The sequence below is a fragment of the Crotalus tigris genome, unplaced genomic scaffold (assembly GCF_016545835.1).
Source record: "Crotalus tigris isolate CLP2741 ecotype Arizona unplaced genomic scaffold, ASM1654583v1 scf7180000024385.1074895, whole genome shotgun sequence".
Taxonomy (NCBI): domain Eukaryota; kingdom Metazoa; phylum Chordata; class Lepidosauria; order Squamata; family Viperidae; genus Crotalus; species Crotalus tigris.
The window spans coordinates 820,770-838,604 of record NW_024100555.1 but is presented as its reverse complement, the minus strand read 5'-3'; the positions used below and the strand labels follow the sequence as shown (position 1 = coordinate 838,604).

The following is a 17,835-nucleotide window of genomic DNA, read 5'->3' as shown; positions in this document are numbered from 1 at the left end:
CATATTTCTCTGTTTGTAATCTTCAGCTGGGTGAAACAATGGCAACAGTTTTTGAACCAAACTACTTCAAATGGGTTAATTTACAGAATGCATACAAAATCTGGGTTCCAATACTCCCGTGGGATTGAAATTTGGTAAAATTATGGCTGCTTTATGGCTGGCTGCTACATCACTGCAGTCATACGATTGTTATTTCCAACACTCCCTGACAGCTTCCTCCAAGTCAGTGAGGAAGCTAGCAAGAAATCTAAACTTGATCATGATCATCAGCATTGCTTGCCAGCTTCTCACAAGCAAAGTCTTTGGGCAAGCAAGCGAGAAATTACAAGTATAAGGAGAGCTGGTAGGTAATGGCTGCTGCAGATGAGGGGGGGGGAGGAGGAGTACATGACATCAGGTCCGGTGAGGGTCAGGGAGGGTGTGAGGAGAGGCCTGAGAGGTTCAGTGGGGGGGGGGGTTTCAGGGAGGTTGCAGGACAGTGCAATTCAGATTGTACTGTCTGAACAGTGAGTATGTGAGTCTGTAGGCTCTGGGGAGGTGTGTCTGTAGGTGTTTCACAGGTCTGGGGTGCAATGGGCCAGTGCAATGCAAGCACAGAGGGAATGGGTGAGGATGCATGGCTTACAGAGATTTACACAAGCGACTTGAGATCTTCCTTGCTGGCTTTTCCATTGACTTTCTCTCTCTGCAAGCTCCCCACAAGCAAAGTCATCAGGAAGACAGAAGTTGCTTCCGTCTCCACTACTTTTTTGCCCACTCCTGATCTTTTAGTTGATCTGAATAGATGACTAATATCTCTGAAATGGTGACATAAATGAAACAATGATCCAATGGGTCAAAGGTTATCTAATTAAGCTTTAAGAATCTCTGACCACTGTATCTATTTGCATCTAAAAAATTGTTAGATTTGTTTTATATATCCATCCCATTTTCTAGTTTTTTATATATCCATCCAAGCATAATGTCCCTTCTTGCGGTTCACATTTCTAATATGAACTTGAAGTGCCTTTATACATTCTAGAAAATTTATCTGGTGACATAGAACAATGGTATATCATTTTATAAAACTTCTCTTTAAAGTTATGACATAATGTAAATTTCAGTCCTTTTAACCACATATTTTCCCATTGATCCATCTGATTTTAGTCTACTTTATCATAGTTTCACTTGTTTTTCTCTTTCAACTTTTATTAAAAGTTTATATATTTTATACATGTTCATCATTTGTACATAATTCTATTGCAAATTTAGACTTTGTTCAGAACCACATACTATTTTGTCTACTTTAAATCTTTCTAATAACTGTGAATAAGAAAGCCATTGGCACTATGTCTCTCTGCTAGTTCTTCTCTTGATTTTATTTTACATTTATTATTTTATATTCCCCACAAGAAAATTCTAGTATTTATGATAATAATATCTTTGTGTTTGCCTATTAATTCTTCTCTATAAAATACTTCTTGTGCTGAGGGCTACAAAAGTGTTTTTGTGTATAACCTGGATTTATATCTATTCCATATTCTCAGTATGTTATAACATAATTATTTTTAAAACCCACATTAACCTTGATTTTCTCATACCGCAAATATCCATGCCACATAAATCTTTTTTAAAATGTGCTTCTAGCTCTAAAAGCCTTCTGTTTGTCAGAACCACCCTCTCTTTCATCCAAACCAAATAATAAGCTGCAAAACACAGTTTCAAATCAGGTAAATCTAATCCTCCTTTTTCATTTGCATCCTGTAACATATTATATTTAACTTCCTTTTTTCTTTTTTTCTCCTGCCACACAAATTTGGATATATTCTTTTGCCACTGTTTAAATGGTGCATCAGTTGCTAAAAAAAATATTGTTTGTTACAAATGCATCATTCTAGGCCAGATGTTCATTTTTATCACAGAAATTCTTCCCGACAATTGTAGTTTCCCCCATCTTAACCTACCTTTTTTTAATTTCATTCTATATCTTAACATAGTTAATTTGAAGTGACATATAGTTCATATTTGTCATAGTGATATCCAGATATTTTACTTTCTTTTTTTTTTGTAAAGATTTTATTGGGTTTTTTTTTCATCAACATATGTTAATTTTTCCAATCAACAAGTTGTCTGGAGTTCATTATGCTAATACATGTTCAATTCCTAATCCTTCATTCTTTCCTCTAGCCAAGAATAAAATAGGTTCCAAATTTGATAGTAGTCTGTATCTTCTTAATCTTTCAACCTCATAATTAATCTGTCCATTTCTGCACATTCCAATATTTTCCTGATTATTTCTTCTTCTGATGGCAGTCCTTCATTCTTCTGGTATTGTGCAAAAATTATTCTCGCTGCTGTAGTAATGTGTAAGATTAAATATAATTTCTGCTTATTAGTCTTTTCAGGCATAATAGCTAGTAAAAAAAGTTCAGGTTTAAAATCCACTTGTTCACCCAATATTTTTTCTAACCACATATGTATCTTTCTCCAATAGGCCTTTGCCTTACCACATGTCCACCAAATGTGATAATACGTGCCTATGTTATGTTTACATTTCCAACATCTATCTGACATATTTTTAAACATTTTTGCTAATCTTGCTGGCGGCAGGTGCCATCTATAAAACATTTTATACAGATTTTCTTTGTATGAGGTTGACATTGTTAATTTGTAGTTTCTCTCACATAACATTTGCCATTTTTCTAATTCTATATTATAGCCAAAAATTTTTGCCCATCTTGTCATTGTTTCTTTCACTTGTTCACTTTCTATATCCAAAATTAACAAAAAGTTATACATTTTCTTGATTAATTTCTCATCTGAGGTTAACAAAATCTTATCAAACACAGTTTGATCCTTACAAAATCCATACATTTTTACATCTTTTTCATATCTACTTTGTATCTGTAAATGTGCCCACCCACCAGGGCAAGTTAATTCCCTGATTTTCCAGTTCTTGTTTAGATTTTAATTTCCCATCAATATCTAGAATATCTTTATATGTCCATATTTTTTCAAAGTCTACAAAGTTCGGATGTATAAATGCCTCTATCGTTGATAACCACCCTGGAATTTTTAAATATATTTTAGCTTTAATTTTTTCCCATACTGTTGACAAGGCATTTCTTATAAAATGATTTTGAAAGTATTTATGGACTCTGTTTTTCCCGTACCATAAGAAAGCGTGCCACCCCAATTGTAAATTAAGATGAAAACATTACAAGATGCTAAGGAAAATGGAGGTTTTGGGTTGCCAAAATGGACGTTGTATTACTAAGCATCTATGTTAACATGGGTGAAAGAGTGTGGATAACACTTAGAAATAAAAGGTTATTGTATTTAGATATTTTACTTTCATTTCAATCTTAAATTCAATTTCGATTCACCAATTCTGTTTCTTCTTCTGTTTTCACTTTCTTTGTTAACATCATCTTCTGTTTGTCAATCTTAAAACATGCTCTTACACATTATTCTGAGGAATTAGAACCAGTTTTGAGTGACCAATTGAATGGTACAGGAAGTGCTTTTTCACTGTTATAGCAAACGGTTTTCATAACTGCACTGCTGAATAGAAACGGTTTTCATAATTGCACTGCTGAATAGAAACAGTTCAAACCATTTCAACATAATCTGAAAAATTCTTCCTTGGAATTTGCCTCAGTTTTTGATATTTTTTTCACTAAAATTCTCAGAATTCTGTTTGCCCTCACATTTGCAGTTCTTTGACTCAAACATGATGGAAAACTTCATCGTATATGCAATCTTCTCCTCATTTTCAATAAATGTCAGTTGAAATAATCTATTTAAACAGTACGCTAAATGACTATGCCAGTAAATAAATATTATCAGAAGCACTGTCTCTGTACAGCATAAAGCCTGTCATCTTTACATTAACAACAGATGTTAGATTATTATGTTTTACTTTAGTCAAACGTACTCAATAACAAGTTTAATTAACTACTGTTAGTTTTTTTTCTTAAGTTACTAAATTATTATCAAGCCATTTCAGTGGCTAAGAACTTTGTAGATAAAACTTAGTTGCAAAACATTGTTGATAAATGCTAAGGTGGATATGCTGGACTCTTAAATTTTCATGCAAAATGGCTGCCTGAGTAATTGCTCATTCAGCAAATGGCTTTCAGAGAAATACACAAATCACAATATAATTGTTTTGCAGAAAGCCACTTTCTTAGATGCTACTTTGGGCAAGAAATTCTCTTGCTTCCTTCTGTCCTTGTTTCTGAACAGGTGAGCAAATTTTCAGATATAATTCTGGGACTCATCAGTATTCTTGCAAATCAAGATGGTGGTGGTAGAATAATTTTATAAGTAAAGGTCAGGTAAACTAAGGAACCTGAACAAAGCAGTTGTCTGTGGGAATGCAGCACTCACAGGCATCACATAGAGTCATATACTCACCCCCTTAAATATTTCTGTAAAGTTTAAACAGTTGAACAAGACAATAAAGACAAAAGCAAAAACTTGTGGCAATGTGTCCCAAAGGTGTTTTTCAAAAGGTAACTGGACTTTCTTGGGTTTTTCTTGAAGACGTTTCGCTTCTTATCTAAGAAGCTTCTTCAGTTCTGACTGAATGGTGGAGAATGAAAGGATTTATATTCCTTGGTTGTTATTTGATTTATATTCCTTGGTCATTCTTTCTGAGAATCACTGAGGCCAATAGGAGATTGATCTATGCCCCTCAGGGTCACCTGAATAATGCAAATGGGTTCTTCTTGGGACTGCTGAAAATTGCAACACAGTCCTTTTAGCAGTTCCAAGAAAGATCCGCACCCTTTTGAAAAAGCACCTTTGGGACAACCACGACCTGGATGACTGAGAATCTCCATGGACATTGTGGCATTGTAAATCCTAGGCACATAAATTGTACAGAATTATTGTTTAACATTTCTAGTCAGAAAACTCCAGAGTAGAAAGGCTAAAAAATATTCATCTGAGAGATTAAATACCATATGTTGTTATGTTGTTAATATGTTGTTATCAAGTGAGCTTTACTAGCTGAAGTTCTTTTCCTCCAGAGAATAGGAATATGTCTTAGTACTCAACTGAATTATTTGGTAGCCATCATCTCTGCAGGAGCTATTAATCATCTGCAGTGGCTACCTCTCATCTGATTTCTCAGTTTTGGGTTTCTTCAGGCTAATTTCCCAATTTCAGGCTTCTTCAGGCTAATTTTCCCATGTACGGGTTTCTTCAGGCTATAGGAGGTGTAGATTAGGTTCGTGTTGCATTAAGCCATAATGTGGTTTGTTCTGATTTGGCTTTATGCCTTAAATGACTTCTTAGATTTATTTGCTTAATTATTTATTAGCCTACCTTTATTACTTTATAAGTAAATCAAGGCAGCGAACATATATACAACTGCTTTCTCTTCCTATTTTCCCCACAACAATCCTGTGAGGTGAGTTGGACTGAGAGAGAGTGACTGGCCCAAAATCACCCAGTTGGCTGTCATGCCTAAGACAGGGCTAGAACTCACAGGCTGCTGATTTCTAGGCCAGCACCTTAACCACTACACCAAACTGGCTCCCACACCAAACTTCTGACCCCTTCAACAAATGACGGCAAGTCACTGTCCTCTGAGCAGTAGGCTATGAATATAGAACTGACTTGTCATTCTTTTGAGGAATTCATGGCCATTCTTATCTGTGTCTGCTCTGAAAACCTACCTGATCATCTCAGATACTTCCATGGTGGCTTATGAACAAAATAAACTTTAAAACCTGATACTTTCTATATCTCTTTTTCTATTTTCAAGTAATTACATTTTTCCAAAAAAAAAAAAAGGAAATAAATCCTTGTGCCTTGAGGGAGGGGGTGGTTTAATTGATCTTCAGATTGAACAAACTACTTCAATACGATATATACAGTAACTGAAGCAGGGAGAGGACATGCATCATCCTTAGAGGCTTACAAATTACAAGCAACTTCCATTCCCTTGGAGCAGAGTTGCTGTGTTCATAGTTTTTTTAAAAGCTTCATGTTCCTCAAGGAATAGAGAATTATAAGCATGTTCTTACCAGAAAGTACATTTTCTGTAAAATGATGTATATTGCAACTTGATGTATTTCCTTGCTGTATTCCAGTAATAACTGCATTGCTTATGTGTGGGAAAGAACATTTTCTGCAGAGAAATTACCTCTTGATCCAGTTAACTTATGTATAAGAAATGATCTGACGCTCCTGCTGTGCTTACTGAGCCACTAAATTGTTTTCCCTGCCCAGCCCCATTTTTATAAGACAAAGATTCAAGACAAATATGACTTTCTGAAGATCTCCTTGCTTAGTGAAATGAACTTAATGGATTACTAATTCTAGCGAACATTTAACAACAATGCAGAACACCAAAATAATGCATGAATTATTTACCAAAGTGAAGGAAAACTGATCTTCATCACAGAACAGCATTGTGAATAAGAAACAAGTAACAGCATCATTGATAAGAGGGAAAGATTATTTTAATCAGCAACTATCTCTTGCAGTGTTCTTATCAGAAGAGGATTGCATTGCATAGGTCTTCCCAGAAAATGCCCATCATTGTAATGTACATACAGTTGTGAAGAGATACTTAGTGCCCTGCTCACAGAAATAGAAAAAGATTAAAGTACCTTCACATCACAGAGAAATCCAAATTATGACAGTTTGCAATGTGTCACAAGTTCTATAGGGTGAACTGCTGCCTACCTGGGCAATCCTAGAAATTATGTTTATTAGCTAGAGATAATGTTTGTATGTCCATTTTTTTCTTAACATATTCACTGAAGTTGTCATTTCTTAGAGCTGGGATTAGTAAGACAATTCTTAATTTTCCTACTCAGCTCCATAGGAGGTAGAGAACTAAATTCCAGTTACAATCAGACTTGGCCCATATTGCAGGGCTAGGTCTGAAAGTGCTTTCCATCTTAAACAATAACAGACTAAAAGAGCTTAGAGAATATTAAAAGTCTCCTTCTAATTGAGCATGAGTCCTAATGTCTTTATGGACATATCCAGATGGAAATTGCCTTTCTTTCCCTACCCCTCTTTGGTCATTTACTTTTTAGTGTATTCTATTGCATTTCCCCCTCTAGAACTAAGTAGGTCCAACACTATTTAGCTTTTTCAGATTAATCAATGTTGATTAAGTCTTGTCATCATTAAGATATAGATTATCTATTGTTTCATATTTTCAGGTAGCTAATGTTTCCAATTTTACTTACATTATAATGGTTCTCATATAGCAAATCCATTATTAAGAAGGAAAATATGGAAAGGTTTTATTTATTTAACAATTCCAATAAATTATAGACCTACAAAATAAAAGTTCAGTACTCTTCACACACATGAGTGTCTTAAGTATTTTTTAATTCTTATACTGTGATTTGAATGAAGCATAAAAAAACAATCTTAGAAACTCTACTGTGGAAAAGTCTTTATGGATGGTGATACTCTGAAAATTATAGAACGTTAAGTTTGTTTTGTTGGAATTGTCCTGTTCTTTCCATCCTCATGTTTTTTTTCTTCTAGCATTTTTTCTGCAAGTGCAGGGCCTACTTTTATTCATATCAGCCAATATTAATTCATTGGTTGTGACAGGAATTGACTGACCAGCTTGTCATCTGAGCCTGATGTCATGGGCTGAGAGAGAGAGAGACTGGCCCAAAGCCACCAGCTGACTTTCATTCCCAAGGTGGAACTAGAACTCACTGTCTCCTGGTTTCTAACTTGATGCCTTAACCACTAGACCCGTGCAGGCAAACTTATGGCATACGTGCCACAGGTGGCACGCAGAGTCCTCTCGGTGAGCACGCGCGCCATTGCCCCAGTCCTAGGCCTTCAGCTGGGTTTTATAAAACCTTTTCACTTTAGGCCTCCACCATGTGCAAAAAAAAAAAAGGTTTAATCAATCAATCAATTTCAACTTCTCGTGGGAAAAAAAAGATCTCGCAAAGTTGCAATTGATTGATTGAACTTCTTAGTCCCATCCAGTCTGCCATTATCACCACAGCCATGCCCACCCAATGGGCCACACTCACCCAATGGGCCACACCCACCCGGCATCCAACGATACATAAGTGGGTTTTAGGTTGCAGTTTGGGCACTCGGTCTCTAAAAGGTTCATCATTACTGCACTAGACCAAGCTGGCTTTCCTTTCTAGTGTCATATACTTATTTGTAAATCCTTGGCTATAGCTTCAGAGCATGTGACACAACAATAATCAAGTAGTCCATGAAGATTGCAATATTTGGCACACATGCTGCTTCAATTTTATAAAGAAAAAGTAGGATAGAAATGAAATAAAAACTAAATATAAATTTGCAAATTGAAAATGCAAAATATTAATCACAAAGCAGTGTGACTCTAGATATTCATTCATTCCAAATTCAGTTCTATCCAGTTCAATGGAGATTATTGGTAATTCTGCATTGTCTTGATGCAGGGCTTTAGCCCAATGTTATTCAACAGATTTATAAATGATCTATCAGATAAAAATATGCTTATCAAATTTGCTGATGACACCATGCTAAAGAGATTGGCTAACATGTCTCACAAAGAAAAGGGGGCCAAACTATTTTCCAAAGCACCAGAAGGCAAAACAAGAAACAAGTATGGAAACTAACCAGGGAGAGAAGCAACCTAGAATTAAGGAGAAATTTCCTGACAGCGAGAACAATCAACCAAAGGGACAGCTTGCCTTCAGAAGTTGTGGGTGCTCTTTTAAGAAGAAACTGGACAGCCATTTATCTGAAATGGTATAGGGCAGACATGTCAAACTCATGACATCATGTGATGTTGCAAGACGTATCAGAACAGTTTTGCCATTGCCGGCAATGGGGTGGGCATGGCTTCCGGATGACGCATCTGGCCTGTGGGCCGGCAGTTTGACACCCCTGGTATAGGGTCTCCGGCTTGAGCAGGGGGTTGGACTAGAAGACCTCCAAGGTCTCTTCCTACTCTGTTTTATGTTCTAACAGTTTGAAGAACAATTCAAACTGATCCTTACAAATTTGAACATTGATGTTTAACTATGATATGCATACAGCCTAGGTTCTGGATGGTAACATCAAATGTACAGGTTGAGAACTAGGGATTCCTGGCTTGTCAACAAGGCAGTACTGCACTAGAAGGATTAGCTAACCATGAACATGCAGTATTATGGAGCAACTAAAAAAGTCAATGAGATCTTGGCTGCATTACTGCATCAATATCATAAGAGGTGATCCTTCCATCTGTACTGATTAAATTTCTTACTTTGTAGATTAAAACATACATGGAAAAACTGAATTTGGTTCAGCTACAGTAGTGACAAGGATACTACCATAGAAACCATAAGGCACAACTAGAGCAGTGGTGGCGAACCTATGGCACATGTGCCAGAGGTGGCACTCGGAGCCCTCTCTGTGGGCACACATGCCGTTGCCCCAGCCTCACCTCCCCTGCGACCCTTCCTTCCCAGCAGCCCCCCTGGAGGAGAGTCGCCCCCGAGCGTGGCCCACGCGACAGCGCAGCCAAGGACATGGCAGCCAGGCAGCGTAGACAAGACTCTGCTCTCATGCCCCTTCGCGCACAGTTGATGCTGCGGGGGATGGGCAGAGGGTGTGGCTGCCATGGCGCTGCTGGACTGCCTGGGCGATCTGTAGTGGGCCCTGGAGGCGGTGAGTGACCCTGCAGGCAGGCGCGACAGGGGATGGGGTGGGGGCGGAGCAGGGGGTAGAATGGGGCGGGGCCAGTTTTTGGGCACTCGGTCTCTAAAAGGTTCGCCATCACTGAACTAGAGAAATTTACTTGCAAAACAGAAGCCTAATGAGATACATAGTATATAAAGCTCTGATGCACAAAAGGAGTGGACTTGCTCTTATTAAAACTGAGGACATGATAAAAGCAGTAGATTGATATTAAAAGTAAGGAGCTTCATTTTGAATATTGGGAGGAATTTCCTGATAATGCTGTTAAATAGTGGAAAAGTCTGTACAGAACAATGGTAAACTTCTGTTTTTGGAAATTGTTCAACTTGGGCTGGATGTAGCAAAGGTAAGTTTAGTAAACTCTTGCAGCAACTGGAGGATTAGACTAGGTGATCTTGAGGTCTCTTTCCAATTCACACTTTCTCCGATTCAGCATGTATATATATAATTGGCCATAAATTATGATCATAAAGGAAGGGAGGAGAATAATAAGCCCGCTTTATAAACAATTGATTGATGATTTTCCTAAGGAGAAATACAATATAATCTTTTTCATCTAAATCATCACCAGCTACCCTGCCCAGTCCCACTTGTTCAATATTTATTAATTTTAAAACATGTTTTCCAATTATGTTTTTCTTCATTTTTCTTTCAATGTTTATTACACTCCTCCTTTTGATTTCCACTGAAGGATAACTAACAGGCTGTACAGGGATTCTCGTTCGTTCGCCGAAGTTTTCTTCTGCATCATTATTCCTATAACTTTTATTTTCCTGGAAGAGCCGTGAGTAATTTTCCTCTTCCGCCCCCCCCTCCCCCGAGACGATTGCAGGGTTAGATCTTGGCGAAAGTTATCAGCCCTGGATTGATCGCCTCTCTGCTGAAACCCGGCAAAAGAATTGCAGAGCGAGAATGTCATTGGTATGCATGAAACTTGATCTGCTCATCTCAAAACCAAATCGATATCTGATGGGAATTCCAAGATATCACATTTGAACCCAGCCAAAAGGATCCTACTTTCGGTAAAACCCCTTTTCTACTTAGCAGATACTCCCGCCCACTTTCCATTTTCTGGCAGTGACGCATCTGTACACGACACGCTGGGTGCTGTAAGACTCCACCCTTCTCCTGCAGACTGGGGTAGCTACTGGGTCCTGGCATGTGCCTTGTTTCGTTCCAACAGCAGTTTGTGAAGACGAAGGCTGCGGCAAAGCAGTAAACAGCTAGCAAGAAGCAAATGTTAGGATTTTTAAAAATGCGTGTATCTCCCACGATTTTTATATGGGGGGCCGCCTAAAAGCACAATCCCGTTGCAAATCACATCCAATATGCAAAAAAAATCACTAGAAAACCATTACCGTCATAGTTCGAACTATTTTGGGTGCTGCTCTGGGATAAAAAGTGGAACCAGAATCAAGACACAGAGTTTTGCATTTTGTGTGGGAGCCCATAGTGTTATTATCAAAGACAGACCATATTTGTCTGCAAAGCTATGAAATATGAGTATTTCTTACTATTTACAGATTTTATTTTTGATGCTGCTATGGTGGGTATAGATCCTCATGGTTTCCTGTAAATTCGCTCTGAAATCACATTGAAAACTTAGATCACATTTGCTTCCACAAAGCAATGAAGATACAATATTAGAAAAAATAACACCCTCTAAAATTGACCCATGGCTTGAATCCTCATGATTTTGCATGATAGCCACCTGCTATTATTGTCAAAACATAAAACAAATCTAGCAGCACACCGAATGAACCATTACAATTACAGTACATTTTCCAGCTATGTAGGACAAGTACCAGAATTGCTAGACAGAATTGCCATAGAATTCAGAAAACATCAAGTATGGAGCAGATTGCTATCAATCTAGAGTAGACTTTTGAAGCCTAAAAACAAGCAATAACAGATGGCTTAGTTCTGAATCCAATACATCTATTACATCCAATACATCTATTACATTTTAATAAAGGTTAGGAATGGCTACAAAGAAGAACAGTGGGGATGATCAGAGGATTGGGAACAAATTTCTGAAAAGGTGTCACAAATTATCTGTGTAACTCTCTTTACTTGGGGTTGCCTTTGAAGACTTCTGGAAAACTGCAGATAACACAGAACAAGATTTTGCATTGGGTGCCACTATTCAAAGTCTCTGATAATTGATTCCTGGAGATTTGCACAATTGTCTCCTTTGAACTGAATCTACCTGCCCTGTGATTTAATCAAGAGAAGTTTCTTAAGAAGAAAGAGGGGGAAAGACCTTTTGAATGGCTATCTCTGTCCTGAATTTCAGATTATATTCATGATGGATGTCTTGAGAAAAACTATCAAAATGAATTGGGCTTAATGAGAAAATGAATTAGATGGTCTTTCATAAAATAAAAGAGTTCACATGGAATATTAATGTATGTACATTATACAAACCATTTTTTCTGCTCTTCTATTGTTTTTAAAACAAATTATTTACATGGTAAGTTAAACAAATTTTAATAAAAGGAGCACTTTCACTGTAATTGATGGTAATTACTTACAGAGGAATTGTATATCCATATTACTTTCATTCTTCACATTTTAATTAACAGGTTGGTGTATGTTTTTTTTTAAATCTGTTTTGTACATATGTGTGGTATACTGGCAATTTCTTGGAGTTCACCTAAGGCTAATCCTTTGTCACTTTTCAAAACATCTAGTTGACTCCTGCTGCTCCTGAGAACCATTATCTAAGTCAGGGGTGTCAAGCTGCCAGCCCACAGGCCGGACATGTCATGCGGAAGCTGCGCCCACCCCATTTCCGGCAATGGCAAAACTCTTCCGATATGTTGTGCGCCGTCACATGATGTTGCAAGTTTGACATGTCTGATCTATTTCAGCAGCAGGTGAGCTGATACCTACAACTGTATAGAGTGGCCAATGCACCGTCCTCCAGATGCTGGCTCCAAGCCACATAATCCTGATGGTTGCCATCAAAATATACATACATACATACACATATCTATATATATCTCTATATGTGTGTGTGTGTATTGCTAATTTCATTAAAAACACGAATCCTGGGTATAGTCATATTATAAGAACAAACTAACACGAACACTAGGAAAAATTTTTAAACTAAAAATGTTTAATCTAATGCCAAGCTTTCGTCGGCCAACTGCCGACATCATCAGGGCTTAAAACCGGTCGATAGGAGTCTCCTTTATAGTGCTAGTCAGTTTTTGCACACGGCTCCTGGACCTTGTCATCAGTCCTACTTGATTGGGCTGCATGTTGGTTGTATTCTTGATGTTAATTGATGCTTGGCATTAGATTAAACGTTTTTAGTTTAAAAAATTTTCCTGGTGTTCGTGTTTGTTTGTTCTTATTATATAGTCAATAAATATCGATCACCAAGAGGGAAACTAGTAAAAAATTTTAATGAACCAAGCTTTTGTTGGGACCACCCAACATCGTCAGGGTTTCTAAAAGTAATCACTGGGAAGGAGCTTTTATACGATGTTAGTAGCCTGTATCCGACTTCTAGAACGTGTTATTGGACCCAGCTGATTGTGCCGTATCTCAGATACACCACCTACATCAATGCATGGTGTTTTCCCATGCCTCCTCCATGCTCTGCTGTAAGTGTTCTCCTCATTGATTCCGGGACCAGAGGAAGTTCTTTTCCCTTTACTTGCCAATGGTGATTGTCCCCCTCCCCCCTAATCCTCCTGTGTATTGTTCCTAGAAGCATGAAGCCGAAAACACCAGTCTGAACATGATGAATGAGACTTCGTCATCTTCAGGCTGGTGCTTTCAGCTTCGTGCTTCGAGGAGAAAGACCTACATACATATATATATATATGGTACAAATAAAATACGAACACCAGGAGAGTATAAATATAAAAATATACTTTACTAAAAGCTGCCAAGCTTTCGTTTGGAAACTCCAAACATCATCAGGGCTAAGGAGCCAGTAAACAATGATGACTTAAATGGGTTTTGCCGGCATCTGCACCCGGCTCATGGACCGCGTCACCTGGTCCCGGCCGGTTAATTAGTGTTCCAGATGTTTCTTTATTACTCTCCTTACGCTTCCTTCTATGGTTCTTCCGGATCATTCCTTCCACTATCTCATTACTGGTATTCATCTCCTCCACCACCCCTTTATCCTTATTTCCTTCCATAGCACTGACCCTCCTCCCCTTTTGTTTTCATTCTCCACCCTGGGGGCATCTGTTTCTCCTCTATCAGTGTTACAAGCTTCCCTGGGCTCACCAACGCTCCCCCACACACACGCTTTTCCCAGAAGCAATGGATGGAAATTTATGGATAGCTCCAACTTAGAATTAAGGAGAAATTTCCTGACAGTGAGAACAATTAGTCAATGGAATGGCTTGCCTTCAGAAGTTATGGGTGATCCATCATTACAGGTTTTTAAGATGAGATTGCAGTGCCATTTGTCTGAAATGGTATAAGATCTCCTGCTTAAGCAGGGGATTGGGCTAGAAGACCTCCAAAGTCTATTCTATTCTATTCTATTCTATTCTATTCTATTCTATTCTATTCTATTCTATTCTATTCTATTCCTTTAAAATAGGATTAGAATTCAGGTTTCTAGCCTGATGCCTTAACCACTAAATCAAACTGATTCTTAAGAGAGCTTGTTTGTATACGTTATGTTTATTTATATTTACTGTATTAAAAATTAAATTTATTTAAAAGATTTGTATGGCTGCCCATGTTAAACACAGCTCTGGGCAGCTTACAAAATTGATGCATTAACTGCTGCTATTGCTTTTTACAATGTTTGATGGGATTTTAATATTGTATTATTTTTCAACATCGGCTAACAAATAATTTTGATTTTAAGGACTCCTGAGAGGGTCTTGGGGACTTCCAGGCATACATTTTTAAGAAACTCTTTCTTGGTTTATATAATCCCATAGGTCTATTCATTGCAAGATGCTGCCTAGTGCTTCTGGCATCCAGAATAGAATAGGCACCAGGTTAGAAACCAGGAGCCTGAGTTCTAGCTCCCCCCTCCCCTCTTAGGCATGAAAGCCACCTGGCTGACTTTGGGCCAGTCACGTTTTCTCAGCCTCAGGATTGAGCCAATGACAACATCTGAAAATCTTGCCGAGAAAATGGCAATGATTTATCCAAGCATTTTGCATTAATCAACATTGACTCAAAAGGCACATACTGAAAAAGAATATGTAATTAATAAGTTAACAATGAGCTTGGTGCAGTAATTAAGGCATCAGGCTAGAAACCAGGAGGTTGTGAATTCTAGTTCCTCCTTAGGTATGAAAGTCGAGTGACTTTGAATCAGTCACTCTCAGTCCAACCTACATTACAGGACTGTTTTTAATGGGAAAAACGGAGGAAGGAGTATTTAGGTATGTTCGCTGCCTTGAATTACTTATATAAAATTGTAAAATCGGGAAATAAACAAACGAATAAATAGTAAAATAGGTAAATCCTGAATTTGATTAAGATAGAAGCTGCAGTGGCAACAGTTTGAAAAACATTTTATAAGCCAAGTCGCAATTCTTCCTTATGTTTTTAATGCGCTACTCCCTGGTGATGCGGTAAAAGACAGAGGCTGACGTCGGGTACAATCACCTTCGGTTGAAATCTTGGAACAGAGATATATCCTTTTAAGAAATAGGATATCCCCGATAAAAAACCGAGCTTCGCTTCGCGGTCTTCAGTGCGCCTGCTCTGGGCAATCCCCAGCGCATGCGCAAAGCGCGAGAGCGGTGGCGTCTTCGTAGGGACTGAACAACGCTGGCGCTGGGCGACTCAGTCGGCATCCAGCGGGGGCGTCGTCGTCGTCGTCGATTTCGGACATAACGCGGTCCGGGTCTGCGAGAACGACTGGAAATCCCCACCGTCTCTCCGCCATCAAGGCGGGAGAAGAGGGCATGCCGGGCAGAGAGTGAGAGCGGGCTGGGTGGCCCGCACCCTGTTTTCATCTGGGAGACGTCTGAAGTGGTGAGTGCGGGGGCGGAGGGGAAAGCGGGGCTTTGCCCTGGTTTCAGCTGGTGGCCTTCAGAGGGAGGAAAAAGGGGCGGACGAGGGACCCCGGGAAAGAAGAGGGGCAGCGGGGAGGGCAGCCCCCTCTTCTCTCTCCCGACCCTCCGGGGCAAAGGTTGGAACTGCCTCCTCGCCTCCCCCGGGGCAGGAGCGAGGCTAATCAGACCCTTCGCCTTCCCTGCGCGGCGCGGGCAATTCGCCTGCCTACCTGCCCTCCCTTCCGCTCCATTTTGCTTCCCCACCATCTCCTCCCGCGGGAGGGCAGGGCCCTTCTCAGAAGGCGGTAGCTTGATCCGGGGTAGGAAGAGCCAGGTGATTGGAGGAGTCCTCGGGCTGGGGATGTTGGTGAGATAAGTTAGTAGCGAAAGGAAAGAAGAACGAGAAAAAGGAAGCGAGCCCGCTTCCTTCCCTTTTACATATAAGTTCTCATACTGTAGCTGTAAACAGCCCCTCCGGTTGGGTACGGCAGACATCCTGTTTATAAAAGTTGTTCTTCAGACGGCTGCTTCTTCCAAGTATCTTTTCCCCCTCCTCCCCTCGTACACTTCAGGTTCTTCAAGTCTTCTTGGACTTTGCCCAAAGAGGATCAAATGCTGATCATTGTTGCAGGTTGTCAGGTCCCCCCCCCCCCCGCCTGCTATGGTTTCCTATTCCTGTTGGGTGTCACTGACAACATGGTGGATTTAAGAAATCTATTTAGCTTTTGCAGCCACTTTCCCTCTGGTTGATATTTTTATGGGGTTTTGTTTCCTGAAGATTGGTTGGCTTTATGTTCTTAGAAATCAACCATATTTGGGTTGCTATATGTAATAATTAAGGGGCGTAATTAATAGCAAATATGGTGCAGGTAGTCCTCAATTTATGATCACAGTTGAGCCCCAAATTTCTGTTGCTAAGTGAAACATTTGACTTTTGTCCCATTTTACGACCTTTCTTGAAATAGTTGTTAAGTGACTCACTGCAGTTGTTAAATTAGTAATACCGTGGTTAAGTGAATCTGGCTTCTCCATTGATTTTGCTTGTCAGAAGGTCATAAAAGGTAATCACATGACCCCGAGGCATTACAAATGTCATAAATATGAACCAGTTGTCAAGCGTCTGAATTTTGATCATATGACCATGGGGATGCTGCAACGGTCGTAAGTGTGAAAAATGGTCATAAGCCACTTTTTTCAGTGCTGTTGTAACTTGGAACAGTCACTAAATGAACTGTTGTAAGTCAAAGACTACCTGTAAATCAAATGATCCTGCCTTTTGGAGGAGCATCCCTCCCTCCGTGATCAATTAGCTTGCCTGCCTTTAAAGATCTGTGGATTTTTTTTTCACCCAAGTATTGAGTGTGAGAGTAAAAGACTTGCTGGATGAGTTTGTTTTTTTAGTTCTTTTTTTCCTTCCAGCATTTATATGTTTATGTTGTCTTGAATTGCGGTTTTTATACTTTGTTTTATTATGTGATATTGATTTGTACTTTTATTTATAATGTATACACTTGAATTATGTGCAAAGTAGGTTTAATATTGTTTTAAATCACACTAGGCAATTCCTTGCATATAGTGGGATAAGGAAAGATACGGTATGTCAATCCAAAACAAATAGGGGAACATAATAAGGAAAGGAACCAATGCCTTCTCAGTCTTGCAGAATAGGAATTTTGTCATGGAAAAAAAGGCTCCATACTAACGTAGCCAAAAAATGAAAGGCACCATTTGTCTTATGTAGAAAATGATGCACAAGTGGTACATTAAATTGTAGGATGTTTTTCCAATTTGTAAAACTTGGCTAGGGGGAAAGAGATTGGTCGTCCTGTTATTGATTAAAAATAAGAGATGGGCAAGTGAAAAAAATGCCTGTGACACAAACGCCTACTCCATATGTACTTATATGTAAGACCATGATGCAAATAAAAAGTATGGGGTTTGTGTTGTGACATTACACATTTCATCATGTTAGGGTTGTCACGGCTATCTGCAAATGCTGATGTTAAAATTAGAAAATATTAAAATAGTATTTGCTAACTGGTAGAAAATGGCAGAATTGAGTAACTATTAATTTATAGTAAAAAAAACAAGCTCTTTGCCATCTCTTTAAATTTTTCCAGTATAAAGTATTAGCAAATTAAATTACTGAATATAGAAATCAGGAACTTTTCCTGTAGGC

At 38.8% G+C, this 17,835-nt stretch overlaps 1 protein-coding gene and 1 long non-coding RNA gene across 2 annotated transcripts in view; one reads left to right on the top strand and one right to left on the bottom strand.

Annotated features, from left to right (window-relative positions):
• Window positions 1-15,111: 15,111 nt before the first annotated feature.
• LOC120301544 lies at window positions 15,112-16,278 on the bottom strand. The gene is made up of 2 exons (XR_005554939.1): window positions 15,887-16,278; window positions 15,112-15,296 (listed from the first exon to the last, which is right to left on the bottom strand). It is a non-coding gene; the product is annotated as an uncharacterized LOC120301544 (long non-coding RNA).
• The window catches only part of JAK1 (Janus kinase 1), a 57,229-nt gene continuing 54,785 nt past the window's right edge, over window positions 15,392-17,835 (top strand). Inside the window, exon 1 of the mRNA XM_039328944.1 lies at window positions 15,392-15,636. The gene's annotated coding sequence lies outside the window, so the exon portion shown is untranslated. The remainder of the gene's footprint in view (window positions 15,637-17,835) is intronic.